General features: G+C 38.3%; 1 protein-coding gene and 1 long non-coding RNA gene across 3 annotated transcripts in view; both read left to right on the top strand.

Moving 5' to 3' along the window:
* Positions 1–3,012, top strand: part of LOC135220910 (cleavage and polyadenylation specificity factor subunit 1-like) — a gene marked incomplete at its 5' end in the record, with an annotated part of 154,257 nt that extends 151,245 nt beyond the window's left edge. For both annotated transcript variants that reach the window (XM_064258534.1, XM_064258535.1), the window contains 1 exon segment: positions 1,134–3,012.
* An 11,480-nt stretch (positions 3,013–14,492) lies between these two features.
* The window catches only part of LOC135220909 (uncharacterized), a 59,322-nt gene continuing 55,330 nt past the window's right edge, over positions 14,493–18,484 (top strand). The window contains exons 1-2 of the long non-coding RNA XR_010315818.1: positions 14,493–14,698; positions 14,926–15,394. This is a non-coding gene — a long non-coding RNA (uncharacterized LOC135220909). The remainder of the gene's footprint in view (positions 14,699–14,925; positions 15,395–18,484) is intronic.

The following is an 18,484-nucleotide window of genomic DNA, read 5'->3' as shown; positions in this document are numbered from 1 at the left end:
TTTTTATTTAGAACAATTAGCTTGTATGTGTACATCATATGTGAGACTTTTATTTTTGTCTTTATACATGTACTTGTTCTTATTTTTTATAAATTTTATGAAGTGCTGCATGGTCTTGCTTCTTAATCTGTTACCACATAGATAGCACTCTTTATTTAATGTTTAATATTCTTTGTAGCATTTCCTGCTGCTTTGCATTCTTCCTTTTACTCATCTCTTCCTACTCACATGCCCAGTTTCTTGAGCCGTTCCTTATTCTAGTTGTTACCTCTTATTTACAGACAAATCCCTTGTGCTAGCCCAATGAGAGTTTGAAAATGATTTTCTGGATAATCTACTTCATAATAATGAAATTTTATGCTTGGATGTGTTACATATCAAGAGTTTGTTAGTGGATATTGATACCTGTACTTATATTAATTCAACTGAAACAGTGCAAAGTAAAGTAATAGAGATTGAATGAAATTATAACCATATGCATAGTAGTATAAAACATCTGTTTTAATACAAACACATTAACTCATTGAGATTCTGATGACATCAGATGACGTCATCATACTCTCAACCCTTAAAATTCTGACACTCAAATGATATCACCAAAACTTTTTTGGCAAAGCGCAGCTTGTTATTTTCTTCTTTTTCCTTTTGTTATTTTCCATTTTATATATCATGAAAATGAATTCACAGTGAGCAGTAAAAGAACAATGTTGTATGTCTTTAATCACTCAAGGAATGATTTCCCACAAACAAATTTTTGGACTCATAAATATCAAATGGCTAATTATAACTTGCAGTACCCTCCCACTTCCCCATACTCTTTGTGGTTGAGGCTGGCTTGGAAGAATGATGTCTTGTGGGTGACAGAGTATGTTCTGGGTATGTGGTGTAGGGTCTTTGTCTTTCAGGACTTAAAAAGTTGGTACACAGAATAAGACTAGTGTTTAGTAGGTTTGTATGAAAACTTTTAATTATTTTAGATTTCATTTTTAAAATTAACATAAAAATTGTTATAAAATGTATTATATTACATTGAACACTGTTCTCTTGGAATAAAAATGTAATTACCGTACATGAGTTGGGTAGGTGGTGGTTTTATCATATAAATATACAACACCTGTATTTTGATATTTCAGATGGATGCTAGATGGCAGATGGGGCATACCATTCAGGATTGCAGTATTGTGGAAGACTATTTTATTACTGTAAACCTATTATGGGGGAATAATCACCTGTTGTATTGTATATCTGTTTTTTTGAGGTTTAGAGAAATATTTCCTCAGGATGTACTTTAGGTCAGCTTGAATGATTTGCAAAATTTTCTTTTACAGTGTATTACTTGTACTCCCTCCTTATGCCATAATTATGTATTAGATAATTACTGAGTTTAGTTCAGGCCTGCTTCATTTTATTTTAATTTCCTCTTCCAGTATTTGTTGAGGCATCTTCTTTGCTAGTATTTTGGTTTTTAACACATTTCTTAGTTTATGAACTATTTTCTAAATTAAATTACTCTTGATCAGTTATTTTTAATTGAGTATTAATTTTACAGTCTCACCACAAAAAATGAGTTCAAAGGACTTTTAAAAGTTAGATAAAATATATACTGGAATTTGTACAGCAATGTTTTATTCTATTAGCATTATCTTTGTTACAGGAGTCTGTAAAAGTTTTTTATTAATTTTAGTGTATTGCACATTAAGTAAAAAAGTACTCTCAGGTAGTGTCTGATCAAACTCAAAAGTGGTACTGAAGGTTAAGTGGACATGAAAAGTAGTCTTTTTTTGTTATTACTGTATTTTAAATTCTCCAATGAGGTGTAACAGGTGTACTGATGATAAAAATAAACTTAAAGGAAAGCTCAAGTGTTAAACAGTAGTATGTAAAATGTACATTTGTCCTTTTAGTCTTAAAATTATGTTTATTTAGATCAATTAGTTTGTATGTGTACATCATATGTGGGACATTTACATTTGTCTTTATGCAGGTACTTGTTCTTATTTTTTTGTAAATTTTATGAAGTGCTGCATTGTCTTGATTCTTAATCTGGTACCTCATAGATGGCACTCTTTATTTAGTGTTTAATGTTCTTTGTAGCATTTCCTACTGCTTTGCATTCTTCCTTTTACTCATCTCTTCCTACTCACAGGCCTAATTTCTTGAACCTTTCCTTATTCTAGTTGTTACCTCTTATTTACAGACAAATCCCTTGTGCTAGCCCTATGAGAGTTTGAAAATGATTTTCTGGATAATCTACTTCATAATAATTAAATTCTATGCTTGGATGTGTTACATATCACGACTTTGTTAGTAGATATTGATACCTGTACTTATATTAATTCAACTGGAACAGTGCAAAGTAAAATTAAAGAGATTGAATGAAATAATAATCACCATATACACAGTAAAATACAAGAAAACTTATTTATAAAAGAGAGATATAATAATATAATTTCTGGTGTCTTGCTGCATTGTACTTTGTGTGCAAAGTAGTAACACTGGAATTACATCCTGAAGGAAGTATTCAAGTTCAAAATTAAGGATTTCCTGTTGCTAGCATGATGCTGTTGCTGCTTTTCCTGGTTAGTGTTTCTTAGTGAATTTGTAATGACATTTTACTGTGCAAAAGAATTTTGTTAAAAGTTTAAGTTTACTTAAAAGCATGAGTACAGATTTGTGAAAATGATAAAATATAATGTCAGCAACTGGACAATTATGATGTTTGACAGTTGTGTGTTGTGTGATTTAACCAGAAAGAACTGACATGATGAAAAAATGTTCAAGTTGCTGTCAGCGAGTTCTTATGCAAGTTCTTAATCAAAATTGATAGGATGGTCATGGTTAAGAGGAGAAAGGACATTATTTGAAATATGGATAAAATTTTTGTATGCAAAATTGTTTATGTCCCATTGATTTAAACTTATTGTAATTAGAAAAGTAGCTGTAATTGTAGTTAGTAGCATACTCCTTTTGATGACAGACTTATATATATTTATAATAAAAAGTAAAATTATATGCAGTAGCTTTTATTCTTTTACATTACTGTTGTCAGTATTCTGATATTTTTTTGTTTACAGATACCTCATAAAAATTCTCTTACTAGAGTCAAGTTGACCATCACGCAGACAATTCTTTTCAGGTTTTGTTCATCCATGGGTAAAACCCCTGTTAGACCATTTTGCTATGCACTTCAAGAAGAAGCTAGAGTCTATTGTTTGGTGGCCCCAGATCCATTCACTGTGGCAGAGGACGCCCTTCAGCATCCTTTAGACAATCTAGAATTGTACACCTTCCTTCCCTTCTGCCTGATCCGTCATGTCCTGAACAGAGTGATGGGTCCCAGGAATCTTGGAATGGCCCTGGTAGCTCCTTCGTGGCCCCAAGCAGAATGGTTCCCGGGTCTTCTGTCTCTTCTATCAGAGGTTCCAAGAGAAATTCCTCCTTCTCTGCCAACCTCATGTGGAAAGGTACCACAAGTCTGTAGGGTCCCTATCTCTTCACAGCTGGAGACTCCAGTATTTCTTGCAAGCCAGAGGTTTTTCTGACAGAGGAGCAGCTGAGATGTCCTGCTACCTCAGGAGATCTTTGTCAGCCATGTACTGTGATTGGTGTTGTCAGCGGGGTTTCTCTCCACTCGCAACTTCTGTTCAGCAGATAGTGGACTTTCTGATCTCAGAACAGAGAAGGGTCTTTCTGTGTCTCCTATCAAAAGCTTCAGGGCTGCCTTGGGATTAGTTCTGTCTGAAAGACATGGACTTCACTTCATCCTGGGAAATCTCTATGTTGTTCAGGAGCTTTTAGCAGTCTTGTTCACCTAGAGAACTCAAACCTCCTGCATGGGACCTTACTCTTGTTCTGAGTAGTCTCACTCGGCCTCCATTCGAACCACTACGGCGATTGTCAGACAGGAACTGACTTTAAAAGCAGTTGTCCCCGTGGTTTTGGCTTCCTCAAAGAGAATTGGAGAGCTCCATGGCCTAGATTGTGACGTAAAACACACCAGGGGTTGGGGTCCTTAGCCTTCGAATTTGTCCTGGAATTCGTAACTAAGACCCAAAATCCCTCTGTTCACTGTGACAGATTTGCCTCCTTTTCCATTCCTTCCCTGAAGGAATTTGTTGACAAAAATCCTCAAGAGTTTTGTCCCATCAGAGCACTGCGTTGCTATCTAAAAAGGACTCACTGCCGAAGACCTAGATGTCATAGACTTTTTATTAGCACAGGCCCAGCCAAGAAGGAAGTATCCAAGAATACCATTTCATTTTGGTTACATGAGGTGATTAGGCAAGCCTACTCCTCACCTTCAAGTTCTGTCACCAATACTGTGCATGCAAGAGCACATGACATCTGAGGAATAAGTTCCTTTCTGGCTTTTAAGAAGAACTTGTCTGTTCATAGGATTTTGAATGCTGGTTCCTGGCTTCAGCAGACGACTTTCACTTCCTTTTACCTACAGGATATTGCCCACAGGTCCTTGGACATTTTTTCCTTGGGTCCAGTAGTGTTTGCCCAACAAGTTGTGTAGTTCATCCAGTGCCAATGGCGGGACAGTTCGTATCATGCCTATGATGATTGTGTGGGAGAAAGAATGCGTGAGATGACTGGTCTCTCTTTCCCCTTTTTCCATCTTCATTCCTAAGGGCAGGTTGACGATTAGACACATCATGCGCTGGAACTGGTTTGATGCTGGTGAGTACGGCAGCCTAATGGGATAGCACTTTATTTTCATGTTCCATACAGTACAAAATTTGTTAGGAAGTTGGCAGCCATTCATTGATCTCCCGCCACTGAACGATTTTGTATGTCAGACTCTCTAAAGGGACATTGTTTGTCAGCTACCACAGTAATAGATTGAGGTGAAGGGGGCTAGTCGTCTGTGTCTTCAGGAATGTAATACTTCTGTGGATAATGATGGTGGGGGAGTAGTTTCCCAATCTTCTGGCTGCGAGGGAAATGGTTGATCCTCAGATCAGCAAGTTCACTCCTGCTAAAACACCATGGGAGAGTTCAGACCAGGGTATCCTTACCAATTGACTTGCTTCTTAGGTGGGACTCATTACCTGCTCCAAGAGAGAGATCACTGGTAAAGCTAAAGTAAAGGCCACTTCTCAAGATCATTAAGCTCACATACTGGAGATAGATTTCTCCTGTTACAGGAGGAATTGTAGATCTCTGCTTCCACTTCCACTCCTGTTCATGCAGGTTGGTCTTCTCAGAAGGAGAAGCTCTGGGAGTTTGGGGAAGGGGGATGGTCACTTGGGAGGGTTCAACATGGGGTCTCTGCTAGATGATGCATCCTTCTTAGGCTTCCTATTCCTCCTCCTCCTCCTCCTCCTCCCATAATGTCCCCATTGTGGAGACGACCATGCAGAGGATTCAGGACAGGGAATCACGAGTGTACTCTTTGCCTAGTCAAGAAATATACACTGAGTGCAGACCCCACAACCTTAACAATAGTTTTGGTCATGTCTGCATCTCCATCAAGACAGAGCCAGCAACAAACACTGAGAAACATACAAATATCACCTTCAAGTGCAAAAGGTTACCAGTATTGTAAGTAAGCCCTTGGGGTTGAATAAATCACAAACTGTGAAAGAGTCAAGCAAAGAAATAGCCAGCACACGTAAAAAGAATGAATGTGAGAAGTAAGTCTGCAATATGCACCGCTGGATAGACAATGATAATATCTGCTGGGGAGAATGGTCATCCCAAATACACACAAGCACTGCCTGTAGAGGGTAGTCCCGTCAGTGCACCTTACATGAGGCACTGGAAGTATTACCTAAGGTTCTTTGCAGCATCCCCTCTGCCCCTAGCTGCAACCTGTTTTGTTCCTTTTCATTGTCTCTACTCTCTCCAAACAATGTTTTCCTCCTGTTACACCTTAACCTTCTTACTCTCAATTTCCCTTTCAGTGCTGAATAACCTTGTAGGTCCTTGGCCTTTGGCTAAATTTTATGATGTTCATATACGAAACAAACCTTCGGTCTTAACATTAGGATTTACTAGCCCCAAGCTGGAAACTGGTAGAATTAAAATTAAACTTTTGAGATCCAGGGACTATTGGCATCTATACCGGGTCACGGGGCATGTATTACCCAGAATGCCCTTGGTGTCCTGTGACCCACCAGTCATCTTTCTACCGCCTTTAAGATAGGTCGTGTTTACTGTCTTATCTGTTTAAAGCTGGTTTTAGTTTGCCTGTTTTTATCCATTTCACTTTCATTTTTCTTGTTAATTCTCTTTCTCTGAGTGTGCTCAATGCGAGTGTGAGCTGTGTGTGTGTATTTGTCAGTTTCTTTACATTAAGGTGCATTTGATTTAGTTTGAAGGAAAAGCCCAGTTGGCACCCTGAAAACACCCAAGGCTAGTGCCATTATGACAATTTTTGGCCATTTGTGCCTGCTTGCAACAAGGCAATACTGTAATCAAATATTGTAAGTTCCCATGCATGTTTGTCTATTGCTTTGCAATAACATGCATTTTTATAATTTTGTAGGAAGTTGAGCCCATTAAACACCCAAGGCTAGCTTTGCTATTCACAAGTTTGTAGTCATTTTACAGCATGGCCTCGCTGCAAGCAAATGCCCATCTGTTGCAATTTAGTATGCATATTTGGTTGACCTTAAAAATGCCCCTTGCTACTGGGTATTTTGTAACATACCTGTCTTGCAAGCAAAAGTCCACGTATTGCAATTTTCCATTCATATTCCTCAATTGCATTTTATGCAGTTTGAACGAAACTGGTTGACACCCAAAAAACCCAAGGCTATAGTCTTGACTATTCAGACCAACTTTGCCTTGCTTGCAACATAACCATAATGCAAACTACTGTCCAGATAATGTGTTTGTCAGTCATGATTATCAATTGCTTTGTTTGTAACAGACTGCATTTTATACTGAGTCTAGTTGAGCCCTGAAAAAACACTTAAGACTATGTTGTACAGGTCATTTTTTAGCCATTTTGAAATATGACTGTATTGCAAGCTAATGTCCATTTACTGAAATTTTGTATGCATATTCACCAATTGCCTCGCATTTGACTGATCAATTGACTAGAGATTATCTGTCATCACACTACCAGGGTCACTGATACGAACACAATAGTTTTTGTACTATGAAAATATTCAACACGTACATAAATATAAATAGACATCACAAAGTAAATGAAAACAGGAGCATAATAAGTCCTACAGTGAAACAAGTTACTCCATACAGTATATTCTTTGTAGCGAGGCAGTGCAGTCAGAGTACCTCATGCAGTGCATTGTAGGTTTTACTTGAGGTTCTTAGCAGCATCCCATCGGCCCCTAACTGTAAAAGCCAACAACCTTACCATGTTGAAAGCACCGCTTCTCGTCCGTCCTAGCTGTAACCCCTTTTATTCCTTTTACTGTATACCTTCATTCATATTCTCTTTCTTCCAGTTTACTTTCCACCCTCTCCTAACAATTTATTCGTAGTGTAACTGTGAGGTTTTCCTCATACACCTTTCAAACTTTTTTTATCCTCAATTCCCCTTTCAGCGCTGAATGACCTCATAGGTCCTAGCACTTGACCTTTGCCCAAAATTCTACATTCTATTCTGTTCTGCAGTATAAGCTCCAGATCAGTTCCAAATAACTAGCTTCTGTACTATAACTAAACATATCTGCAGCACTGGTAGGTATTATGTTCTCTCCTAAAATGGTGGCCAAACTGTAATTTCCATCCTCGTCTCGTCCATTTGAGAGATACCGATCTCCCAGTTCCTGCAGACTATACCATTCGACCAACAAATGCTTTATGGTGAGGGGAACTAGCAGCATCACAAAATTGTTAGCTTTCAGCACTCGTCAGATAACTGTATGTCTGGCACCTGTGGCCAATTCATAATCTACAAGTTGCTATCTGCCATTTATAGACTTCAACTGTACTTCCAAGGAGTTTGCCTCTTACCGTTGTTTCCAAAAATTCTGGAGTGGTTTCCATACGTAGTGATAAAGGTTGCAATGGGGTACTGAACATTTAAGCTTTTTGGTGCTGATTCAGCTAATCCGTCTGTCTTTTGATTCTCATGTCTATATGGACAGGAATCCAGCAAAAATACATTCTGCTTCCTGTCGCTTACAAGTGTAAATATATCCATTTGGAAAAATGTTTTCAATACCAATTGATTGTAGGTTTTGAAGACTTCCAAAACTTGCAGTGCTTCTTGAGTCAAAATACTGTGAAGCTAAGTTTTCCAGTGCAGCTAAAATACCGAATAGTTTCAGCAGTAAAGAAACTAACTGATGGGCAATGCCGTTGTTCCGAGCTGTCTCCAGACTCCAAGTGCAACCCTTGATCATTGAAAACTTCCCATAATTATGATTCAGAGGTTTTAGGAAATGAATGCAACGAGAGCATAAAATTAAAACACTTATGCCGACTTAACATCCGAGCAATCAAGTGATTTGTTTAACCCATTTTTTATATAATATTTTACAGTAGTACATCGAATCATGACCCCAATAACCTAGCATCACCTCAAAGTAGTAACTATCTAAAACACACCATTTGACCCACGATGATACGTACTACCAACATAAGAACAATCAACTCACGTTCGGAGAAAAATAAGCTATGAAATACTTTTGGATTTATGGACAGTAAACATTTTATATAATTGAACCTTATAGTCTTGGTGCCACCAAAGTACACATCGAAAATGTGTGCATTCACTTTTATATTCTAAAATCATGTCCATTTTACGGTAAAGGTGACATTGGTCCCTTAAAGACCAAAACCTTAAAATTCTGTTCTAATCCACTAGCCAGTAGGGGAATCGCTCTGAAACCCTTCCATCCACCAGCCAATGAGAGAGGGCTATAGAAAAGTTTTTCAAATAGCGTATGGTGGAAGTGTCTTATTGGCCAAGAGGAAACCTTGGCCGTTTTCTCGGACATTTGGTCGGCAGCCATGCCTGGAAGTAGGTGGATATCTCGATCGTGGCCCGTTAACAGGCTTCGTATCTGTTGTACTATCTTTTAATACGTTGTAAGTGAATTTTATTTTTAGTGTTAATTATTTTAAGAATATTTTTAGCGTATGGTGGTAGTACTTTGGCTAAAGATGAACGAGTTTAGTCCTTTTATGATTCGCCAGATGGTTGTCTAATAAATGCGTCTGTGAACGCTTAGAATGGTTTTAGCTGGCAGATTTTAATAGAACGTCTATGCAGGGGATCACTCTGAGGCATGAGGTGTCAAGCATGGCAAGATATCGTGAAATTACATAGGAAAAAGGCTCTTATAATTTTTTTATTACTGTCTGGGACTTGGGCAGAAGCTGGTGATAGGGCTTGAGACAAGACCATGTAAGTTTTTGGTGCGACAATATATTAAGGTCCTTGAAGCCTTTCTCTGTGGTCGTAGACACAAGGTAAGTGACGAAGAAAGGCTTGGTCGCTATAATGGTCTGACCCCGCTCTTGCATAAGTAAGCTACCCAATTTAAAGGTTATTTTTTCCCCTTGTGCATACGTTTCTACCCATAAGTACACGTTAACCACAAGGTTTTCCATTATCTAGTTTTTCCTTAAGTTGGAATGGGAGAAGGGAAATGAGATTCAGTGAAATGTCCACCTGCCATTCAGAAATTCGTCTGACTGCTAAACGCTGCAGCCACGCTCACCATTAGTCTGCATGAGGAAAACCATGAATTATACCTTGATATAAATTTTTTTTGGTGAATCTAGGTAATAACTCAGCGTCGGGTATATCTTTGGAAATTAGTTTCCTACAGTATTTAGGTTGCTTTTTAAGAATTTGCCCTTATTTTTGGAGGGTCGACTGTAACCCTCAGGGGCTATACTTGCTAGTACTAACAGCGAAATACAATTGACGCCCCAATCCATATATGGCTGGCGCATTCGCGGGAACGTTGCATGTCGTTCGTGCTGAGTTATTGCTTAGAATTACCTATTTTCAAAATTCGTTTACACTTGCATTCACCGAAAGACCCACTGGCGCTGATAATTAACTTTAGTTAGAACCATATACAAGAGAGGGAGGGGGAGAAAGCTCATCACCAGCACGGTATACGGGCTCCCCAACTGTCAATATATATAACATTTTCGTATGATTGTGACATTATCATATTATGTATTATCAAAAAGTTAAGACGCAGTAGACGTTATTTTAGAAAACTAAAAACTGAAACCTATCAATGAGGTCGGACATGAAGAAGAGTTCCCTTAAATGAAGTTGGACCACACGAAGGCTAACCGCTCAAGGCAAGCGCATTTTACCAAACCATATGAGAGAGAGAGAGAGAACGGAACGGAGCGGACGCGTTGTTGGTTTTAATATGTAGCTAACTAATCATTAACAAAAAATCTGGGGTGGATCTAGGGTACCTATCCGCGGCGGCCCAGACTATGGCAGTTGCGGTTTTTCTATGCAGTTTTACCTACTGAACAAGAATGTTAAGTAGATGTTGTATTCGCGGTTACGTTTCTTGCAGGGTAATTCTAAAGAATAGTTCTGCACGAATTGCAAGGAACGTAACCGCGGATACGACATCCACTAGGGATTGGGGCGTCCAATGTATTTCGCCGTTTTTAGTACTGGCCCCTGGGGGTTAATTACAGTCGTCCGAATAAATATTACTTTAAATTCTTGTTCAGTAAGTAAAATAACACAGGAAAACGTCAATTGCCATAGTCTAGGCCACCGCTGATTGCTTCTGTAGAAACACCGACTACTGAAACCTCTGCATGTAGTAAGAGATTATTCTGCCCTGTATTAGCATTACAGTCTAACATCGTTACGCTTCTTTAGTTAAACGTCTGGTAGGATTAACCAAGGTATATAGAATAAGGGCTTAACTAGGCTACCAGTGTCCAGGGGCGTCATGTCAGATTTTTGTTGGGGGATGGCGGCGCAAAGACGGTTTGGTAAGCGAAGCGAGCCTAATCAGCCGGGTTTTTTTTTTATTTTGAGTTATTTTATGTGCCTTTGGAAGCCTTATGAGCAAGGTATTTCAGCAAGAATTATATACTCCCACTGCTGTTTATTCCATTACTGATAGCTAGTAGACAGAGAAGGGTCAAGAAACGTAATAATTCCAAGAAATTTCATATATTTATGATTGCACATTTAAAAAAGAAAACGTGCTGTTACTTCTTCGGGCTTGGGGGGTGAGGGGGCATGTTGAGGCTTGGGAGGGGGGCAACTTGAGCCTTGGGGACAGCTTCCCCTCCCCCAGCTCCCCTAAATGACGCTCCCGATGGTACACTAATGCTTTGACTGGTGTATCGCCATTACTTATGAGGGTAAATATTTTCCATTAGTGTTACTGGGTTAATCTTTAGATTTTGATACTTCAGAACAACTTTGCTGTAGCTGGGTATGATCTACTTTATTTGGGATCATACGAGACTGTCAGCAGTGGTATATTGTTTGAAGTCTCATATCTTCGAATGTAACACGTTTATAGACGAATCAATATTCTGTTACTTATAAGATTCCTTTTAGTTTGTTGAATGCTGGATGGTATATGAACGAGGTTCCAGTCCAATGTCTATGATTGTTCCTGTTGACCAGAATTTACGTCCCACATCTTGAAAGAACACTGCTTGGCTCAGGTGTAATTCTAGTAAATCTTTGCTGTGGGAATTATATCGACACTGGGTTTTATCTTTCGTATCATTTATCTTTTGACGATGACCATAATCGGGGAATCCACCGGTGTGCATATTAGGAGGAGGCCTTGGATTTTACTTCCAAAACAAAATCAGCAGGCGACAGACTGTGTGTATCTAGAGGGATTGTCTGGAAAGTTCAGCAAGACCTTAACAGAATCCTTTGGATATTTTCTTAGCAGGCATTCGACTGTGCGAATAGCTCTTTCGATGAATCCATGGGATTGTGGATGATGAGGCGAGCTGGCGTTATGTGGTATACCATAACTTTGTACTATCAGCTGATTTACTACTAGAAATTGCGGACTATTGTCAAAAATACGTATTTGGGATACCAAATATTGAGAATATTTTAATTGTCAATTTGCAACCTTGTCACTGGAAGAGTTATTTCCTAGAGCTTCAAGGGAAACTTTGCAGTCAGCAATAATCAAATAAGTTTCCCCAGCTATAGAGAAAAGATAATTTTCAATCGTATGCCAAGGAACATTTGAAGCGTCAGGCATAATAGGATCAAGGGATTTCCTTTGCTGTGCTGTGGGATATTCTAACACAGCATACAATTTGCTACTAGCGGTACAATATCTTTATTTATGCCTGGCCAATGTACACACTGGACTAGGCGCGCTTCTGACATCTTGTAACACCTTTGTCTCCTTCATGAATACGTACTCTTGACGTATTCTTGAACCTTTAGGTTAACAACTTTTCCTTTTAGCATAAGGTCATTTTCAATACTTAATTCATTTCTGTGGGACCAAAGCTTAATTACAGCCGAATGCAAATCTCTCTAGCATTCCGGAAATCTTCAAAAAAATATATTTCATGAGGAAACAATTCTTCGTCTTTCTATGTGGCACCTTGTAACTCGCTCAGTCGTTGGGTATCAAACTGGACAAAACACTGTTAAATTCAAGTCCATTTCTGCGTGTTTAACGTCTTTAGGAAATCTTGACAAACTGTCTGCAAGGATCATCTCACAAACTGGTTTATTTTTTATTTCATAGTCATACTTCTGTAGTCTGAGTAACATTGTTTGCAGGCGAGCAGGTGCTGCTGTAAGATTCTTCTTGGATATCATATCTAGAGGACGATGGTCAGACTGAATAACAAAATGTTTTCCATATCAGTACCTACATATGTATGGAAACGTTCAGCTGGAATGTTAGTCCCCCACCTTTCCGTATTTGTGAGGGACTTAAAAGCAAATACAATAGGTTTGTCGTTGGTCAAAAACCTTTTGGTGTACGTTGAACCACTGAAAATCAGTATTTTTCTGGAGAAGTTGGCGCAATGGTACTTTAAGTGAACTAAGATTGGGAATCTTCTTAACCACCGTTATCCCTACATTAAAGGGTTGGTTGCATGATGTGCCTTTCCTTACAACATCAGGTATGGTTTTTATTTGGCAAAAGGGTTTTTACGACCGCATGAGCTTGCGGTCATCAACCACAGTTATTGGCGGTGGGCCTCGCCTTTTACTAAGTACCCTGCAAGGCATCAGTTTCCACAGTTATTGGCGGTGGGTAGCCTATTACTAAAATGTAAGACTGCAAGGCAGCAGCTGTCCTTTTAGTCTCCTTTTACGACACAGGACCTACGGTGGTAGTATTCTAACACCCCTACCACAGGGTACCGAGCGAAGATTGGGAATGCAAGGTGCTAAATAGCATGTGATCATTGAATCAAATGACTTAAGGTCTGTAACATTTTTAAGCTCACACAATTCACTAATAGCTTGAACTTTGGATGAATCGAGCCTTGCGCCTTGTTTAGTGTATATGTTGCCAAAAAACAGTATACTTTCTTCTTAATTCTGTACCTTGAAGAATTGAACACGTCATTTTTGCTGCGCTCGCTGCATCAGTTTATGCAATTGTTGCCATAGTCGTTTTCATTCACTCCATACACCACTATGTCGTCGAATTTCGAGATGAAAAGATCTATTAAGCCCAATCAGTAGGGCAGTTGGGATACGGCTAAACCCCCCAAAAATATATAATGCAAACCATTTTTTCGCCAACCGTCAAGACATTCGCTATTTTCGAATGCATTGCTGCATGGTTGGACTGTCTGACATTGTTTCTTTGGGGGAACTTTTGCTGCTGTCCCGTTTCGTGATTGCTTTATCCCTCGGTAGCTGTACCTCCAAATGTTAGGACATTTCCAAATATACTCTCAATATATTCTTAGGATTTTTCCTTGTATATATTATAATCTGGCTTTGCAGAGACCATTTACATTGTTATTTTGTGGCATACTCTGGATAGTACTAGTGGCTCTTTGGAGTGTGTTCGACCCTAGCTGCAGTACCCTTTTTGTCAAAGGAAAAGTATTTGACGTAATTGTCTCTAACGTAACTTTTAGCATCGTTAGCATATTCTGTTGACCTGTAGAATAGTTTTAGCGTTTGCGTAAATAGAGTATCTACCATTTAAGGTCATTAACAAATCAAATTAGGTGCTGTAAGTTATTGCTGGTTAGAATATCCATCCTGTCTTGCATGCCTTCTCTCTGTCTCCTTGATATTCAAAGCTGAGATGCTTGCCTAAGGATAGAATAAAGTTCCTATTCACACACACACACACACACATACATATATTCATATTTGTATTTATATTTTATATAGCTTTGTCTGCTATCGATTTTAATAAAATTGAGGATACGCAGTTTTACTATTCAGTATTTTGTAGGTTTGTGTTTGCTGAGAGGAGTATTTTTTTTTTTTTTTTTTTTTTTTTTTTTTTTTTTTTTTTTGCAGTTCTTTATGGGTTACTTTTATTTTTTTTTTTTTAGTAATACAGGTACAGCCCTCGGCACGACAGCCTCGCTTTGAAGACCATCCTCCTCATCAATGAAGACTCATGAAGAGGACTGCGCTTGAGGTCAAGAGGTTTCCCACAGCAACCTGAGTGTTCCGATTCTTATTTCTATTGGGTTTCCTATTATGGGTATCTGGAAAACTTTATCTGCATCTTCAAGATAGTCACCATTCTGAACGACCAACAAGCACCAACGAATTGATTCCATCCTAAAGGTAAATAAATCCAGCCACATCCTTAAATGATTGCAACAAATAATGAGTACAACAGAGCAAAGACATCTGTAATGTCTGTTTCTGTTTGTGCTTGGAAATAATAATCAATCTCATTGTGTATATTATTATCTTTAGCTTTTATTTTAGGAGAATGGGTATTTATAGAAGTTGTGTATTCGTATGTTGTGTGTTTTTCTCATTTTTTCATCTGCATTTTTGTCTTGTAGGTTACTGATGAATTCTGTGGAAGCTGCGTCACACCCACTGACATATTGATTATGGAAATGGGTCCTACGGTACTCATCTGCACTGGGATAAATAGGCGTTTCATTCATAGTTTTTTTTTTTTTTTTTTTTTTTTTTTTTTTTAGGAATTCTAAATCTTTGCATATTAGTCCCCTATTCGATGTGCATAACTTCAGATGGTACTACATTTAGCAAATGCAGAAGATAGCTATTATTGTACTAGTTTGTATAGACTTTGATATAGAGGTTTTCGTCATCTAGATTCTGCCTTCCTACTCCTATTATACATCCATTGCATGTCGTAAAGTCCACAGAAATCGCTTCAGTTTCATTTGTGGTTGACAGTCTTCAGATTTATACACTACTTGCCTTCTAGCATCTATGCTGCAGACAAACTTTATATCTCGGAACAATGCCCAAGTCAAGTCATGCTTAATTAACTACTACCAGGTGAGTCTGAGACCTTCCATCCTAATTGGATTGGCATTCACTAAAAGTGAATTAATCCAAAAGTTCGTGGTAATAATATTTTTCCGCACTGCTTTCCTCAGTTTGTTGAAGCGTTCCTCCTCTTTCTGGCTGTTCTTGTTTGCTTAATTTTTTTTTAAAGTTCACTTGGTGTTGCTATATGGGATATTAAACTCAGTCAGCTCATTGATCAGACAATCATAACTGGAAAATTCTTTTAACGTTTTTGAGTCTTTAATCAAATTCGGCAATCTTATCCCATTTTAGAAAGTCTGATCATGAAACTACATCGAGAAACAGCGTTCTATGTTTGCTGTGGTTAAGCTTTTGTCTTTTAACGCAAGGCTATAATATGTTTTTATCCTTCCCCAAACCAAAATTTATGATCCAAATCGGTTACTATTCAGTGATGTGCTATAACAGCCACTGTCAACACCAGAACTACATGATGTTTATCTCGACTCAGGGAAAAACTCGATTTATTGGTATGAATTTAGTTCACACTTGAATAATAATGATGCTCAGCTCACATCGCTTGAGTAACAGTCCTACTGCTGGAGTGGGATGAAGGGTGCAGTTTACTACTCTGCTGGCAATGTTGAGAACTGCACATATCCTGATGTCTTAATTTCCTCTCTCCAGGAGTTGTTTTTCGTATTGCTAGTTAATTTGCCTGTTGGTTTATAAGATTGTGTAAAAAATTAGTTTTTTTACAGTAATATGACACCAATTGACTGGTGTCTTTGCTGGGTAATCATTAGATTCTGAGAGACAGGAATGACCCTTTAAGGAACAGGGACCTTGTGTTGGGTGGGGCATCACCAGAGGGAGGGTGTTTGAAGTCTGTTGTGGCCCAAGATGCTTTTTCTGTCGTTTGCCTCGTGATTTTCATTAGTTCTTGGTATATATACACTCATGGCATGTGGTTGACCAGAATATCCAATTGTCACTTTCCACTGAAGCTCAAATAACTTTTGGCAAGCCTCAGGAACCTTAGTCTGGGAGAGATCTTGAGGTCTCGTTTGTCTGCCATAATGATGATAATGACAGTAATTATGATTATAATGATGATTTTGGTTTCCACTTTGTATTGGTGATGGTTGAGTTTTCATGAATTAGGTAGTCGTTAAGCAATTGAAAAGTTTGGTTTTGTATGTGTAGGTGAAGGTAAAAAACAAGTTTCGTTAAAGTCCTCATTACGGTGTCCTGTAAACAGCGTTACTCTTAAAATTATATGCAATGCGCTACTGTAATAGCCTCTCTCTCTCTCTCCCTCCCTCTCTCTACATTTTCACTTGGATATTATTGTTTTTGTTTGCATTTTGAAAGTGTTGCTAGAATATCCAGAAACTTACGAGACGAGTCTGTAAAGATCTCGTGAAAGGGTTCAAAATTCAATTTGCTCGCCATTGGAGGCTGAATAGAATTATTCTAGGTTGAAGTTAATATTTCTTGATAATCGCAAGCTGGCGTGAAGGGCATTGAAACCCAGAGAGAAAGTTTAGACATTTTTCTGAAATTTAAAAGCATTAACTCTCCCCACTCCTCGTCTGAATTAAAAAAAAAAAAAGTTGCGCTTGACTTTCATGAAACTTAAAAAGTGTTTTAAAATTCTCGTAGAAAATGTTGAAAATTCAGTGCTCTTTTCGGAGTGTACGGAGTGGAATTATTCTAGGTTAAAGTTTTAATTTAATCATCTTAGGGGTAATTATCGTATGTTGGTGTCAAGACCGTGGAAATCCAAAACAATGAAGTTTAGAAGTATATCTGAAATTTAAAAGCATTACCTTTTCCCACCTTGCACAACCCCTCCCTCCTCTCTCTCTCTCCAAGGGTTGGTTCAAGCTCAGTATCCCCAATTGTTTTAAAGAAGCAAACATTAACCTCTCTCTCTCTCCTTTTCTTATTTTCTTTGAATCCACCATGTATGTGTGTGTGTATGTATGTATCACAGTACGATTTTGAGTTAAATACTTCGTGTTCTGTAAGCTCAGTGCGCTTCAGTAACGGGGCCTTGTCGAGGTAACCATTTTCATAGAGGCGGAATTATTCCACAGGTAAAATGTAAGAGCAGTGCTTAGAATTTTTTTATTCCCCTTCTTGACACAATTCTGTTAAAGCAAGCGTCTATTCATCTATATTTTGCGATACCATGTGTCGTCCGTTTTATGGTGTATACTTATGCTGTTTAACTTGGAGTTCTTTCATAATTGCCTTCTGCTGTAATATAATAGTGGTCATTGCCTCAAATCGATATAAAATGGAAACGTTCAGTATGGCCTACTGCCATCATTGTAAACCTTTGCATGTCAGTTGAAATTGTGTGTTCGCAGCTTGATGCGCTTTCTGAAGCCTGGATTCCCATTTGGTTGAGGTCTTGTCTCTGGTTATGACCGTTTCCGGGAGTTTTGATGTTACTTCCCTCTCCAAGGGCGATTCCGTCCTTCCATCTGGTTTTGTTTTAGACATTATCGTCAGCCTTCCTTTGGCCCTCCTATGTATTTTTGTTTTAGTTTACAAATTTACTTTAACTCTGGCCGAACTTTAATCTTTTAAGTTTTATTGTTTTCCATTTTATTCGTCCAAAACGGCCCCTTCACTCATGGAGGATCTGCACTGTGGTCTTTGTTGTAGATTCATTTTTAATTTATTTATACATCCTAGCATTTTTTGTTTTAAGTATCATTCCTTAAGTGCTAAAGTTTTATATGGGTTTAGCGTGATATGCCTACTAACTACGCATCTATAGCTGCGCGTTTGGAGGAAGATAATCCTTTTTTATTTTGTTACATTTCTCAATATTGCTGTAATTGCATAACTTGTTTATAAATTCGTGGCTATGTTGTCTCTGTCTCTATCGAACAAGTGAGAAGCAAATAATGTACCTGTTACAAATTCGTTTGTTTCAAAGATTTTCTGTTAAAAGTTCAGCTAGGCAACATCAACTCGGCTAAATCTTTTACTAGTGTTGTTGGAAACCAGGATTTGGATTTGCCCAATGTGCATTTTAATGCTTTCCTTGAAGCTTCTCCTTACACATCAGGCTCTGTCATGCCATCTCAATCTCTTAAA

This window comes from Macrobrachium nipponense, chromosome 2 (assembly GCF_015104395.2).
Source record: "Macrobrachium nipponense isolate FS-2020 chromosome 2, ASM1510439v2, whole genome shotgun sequence".
NCBI classification, from domain to species: Eukaryota; Metazoa; Arthropoda; class Malacostraca; order Decapoda; family Palaemonidae; genus Macrobrachium; species Macrobrachium nipponense.
The sequence above is the reverse complement of the archived record's forward strand: the minus strand, read 5'-3'. Positions and strand labels throughout refer to the sequence as shown.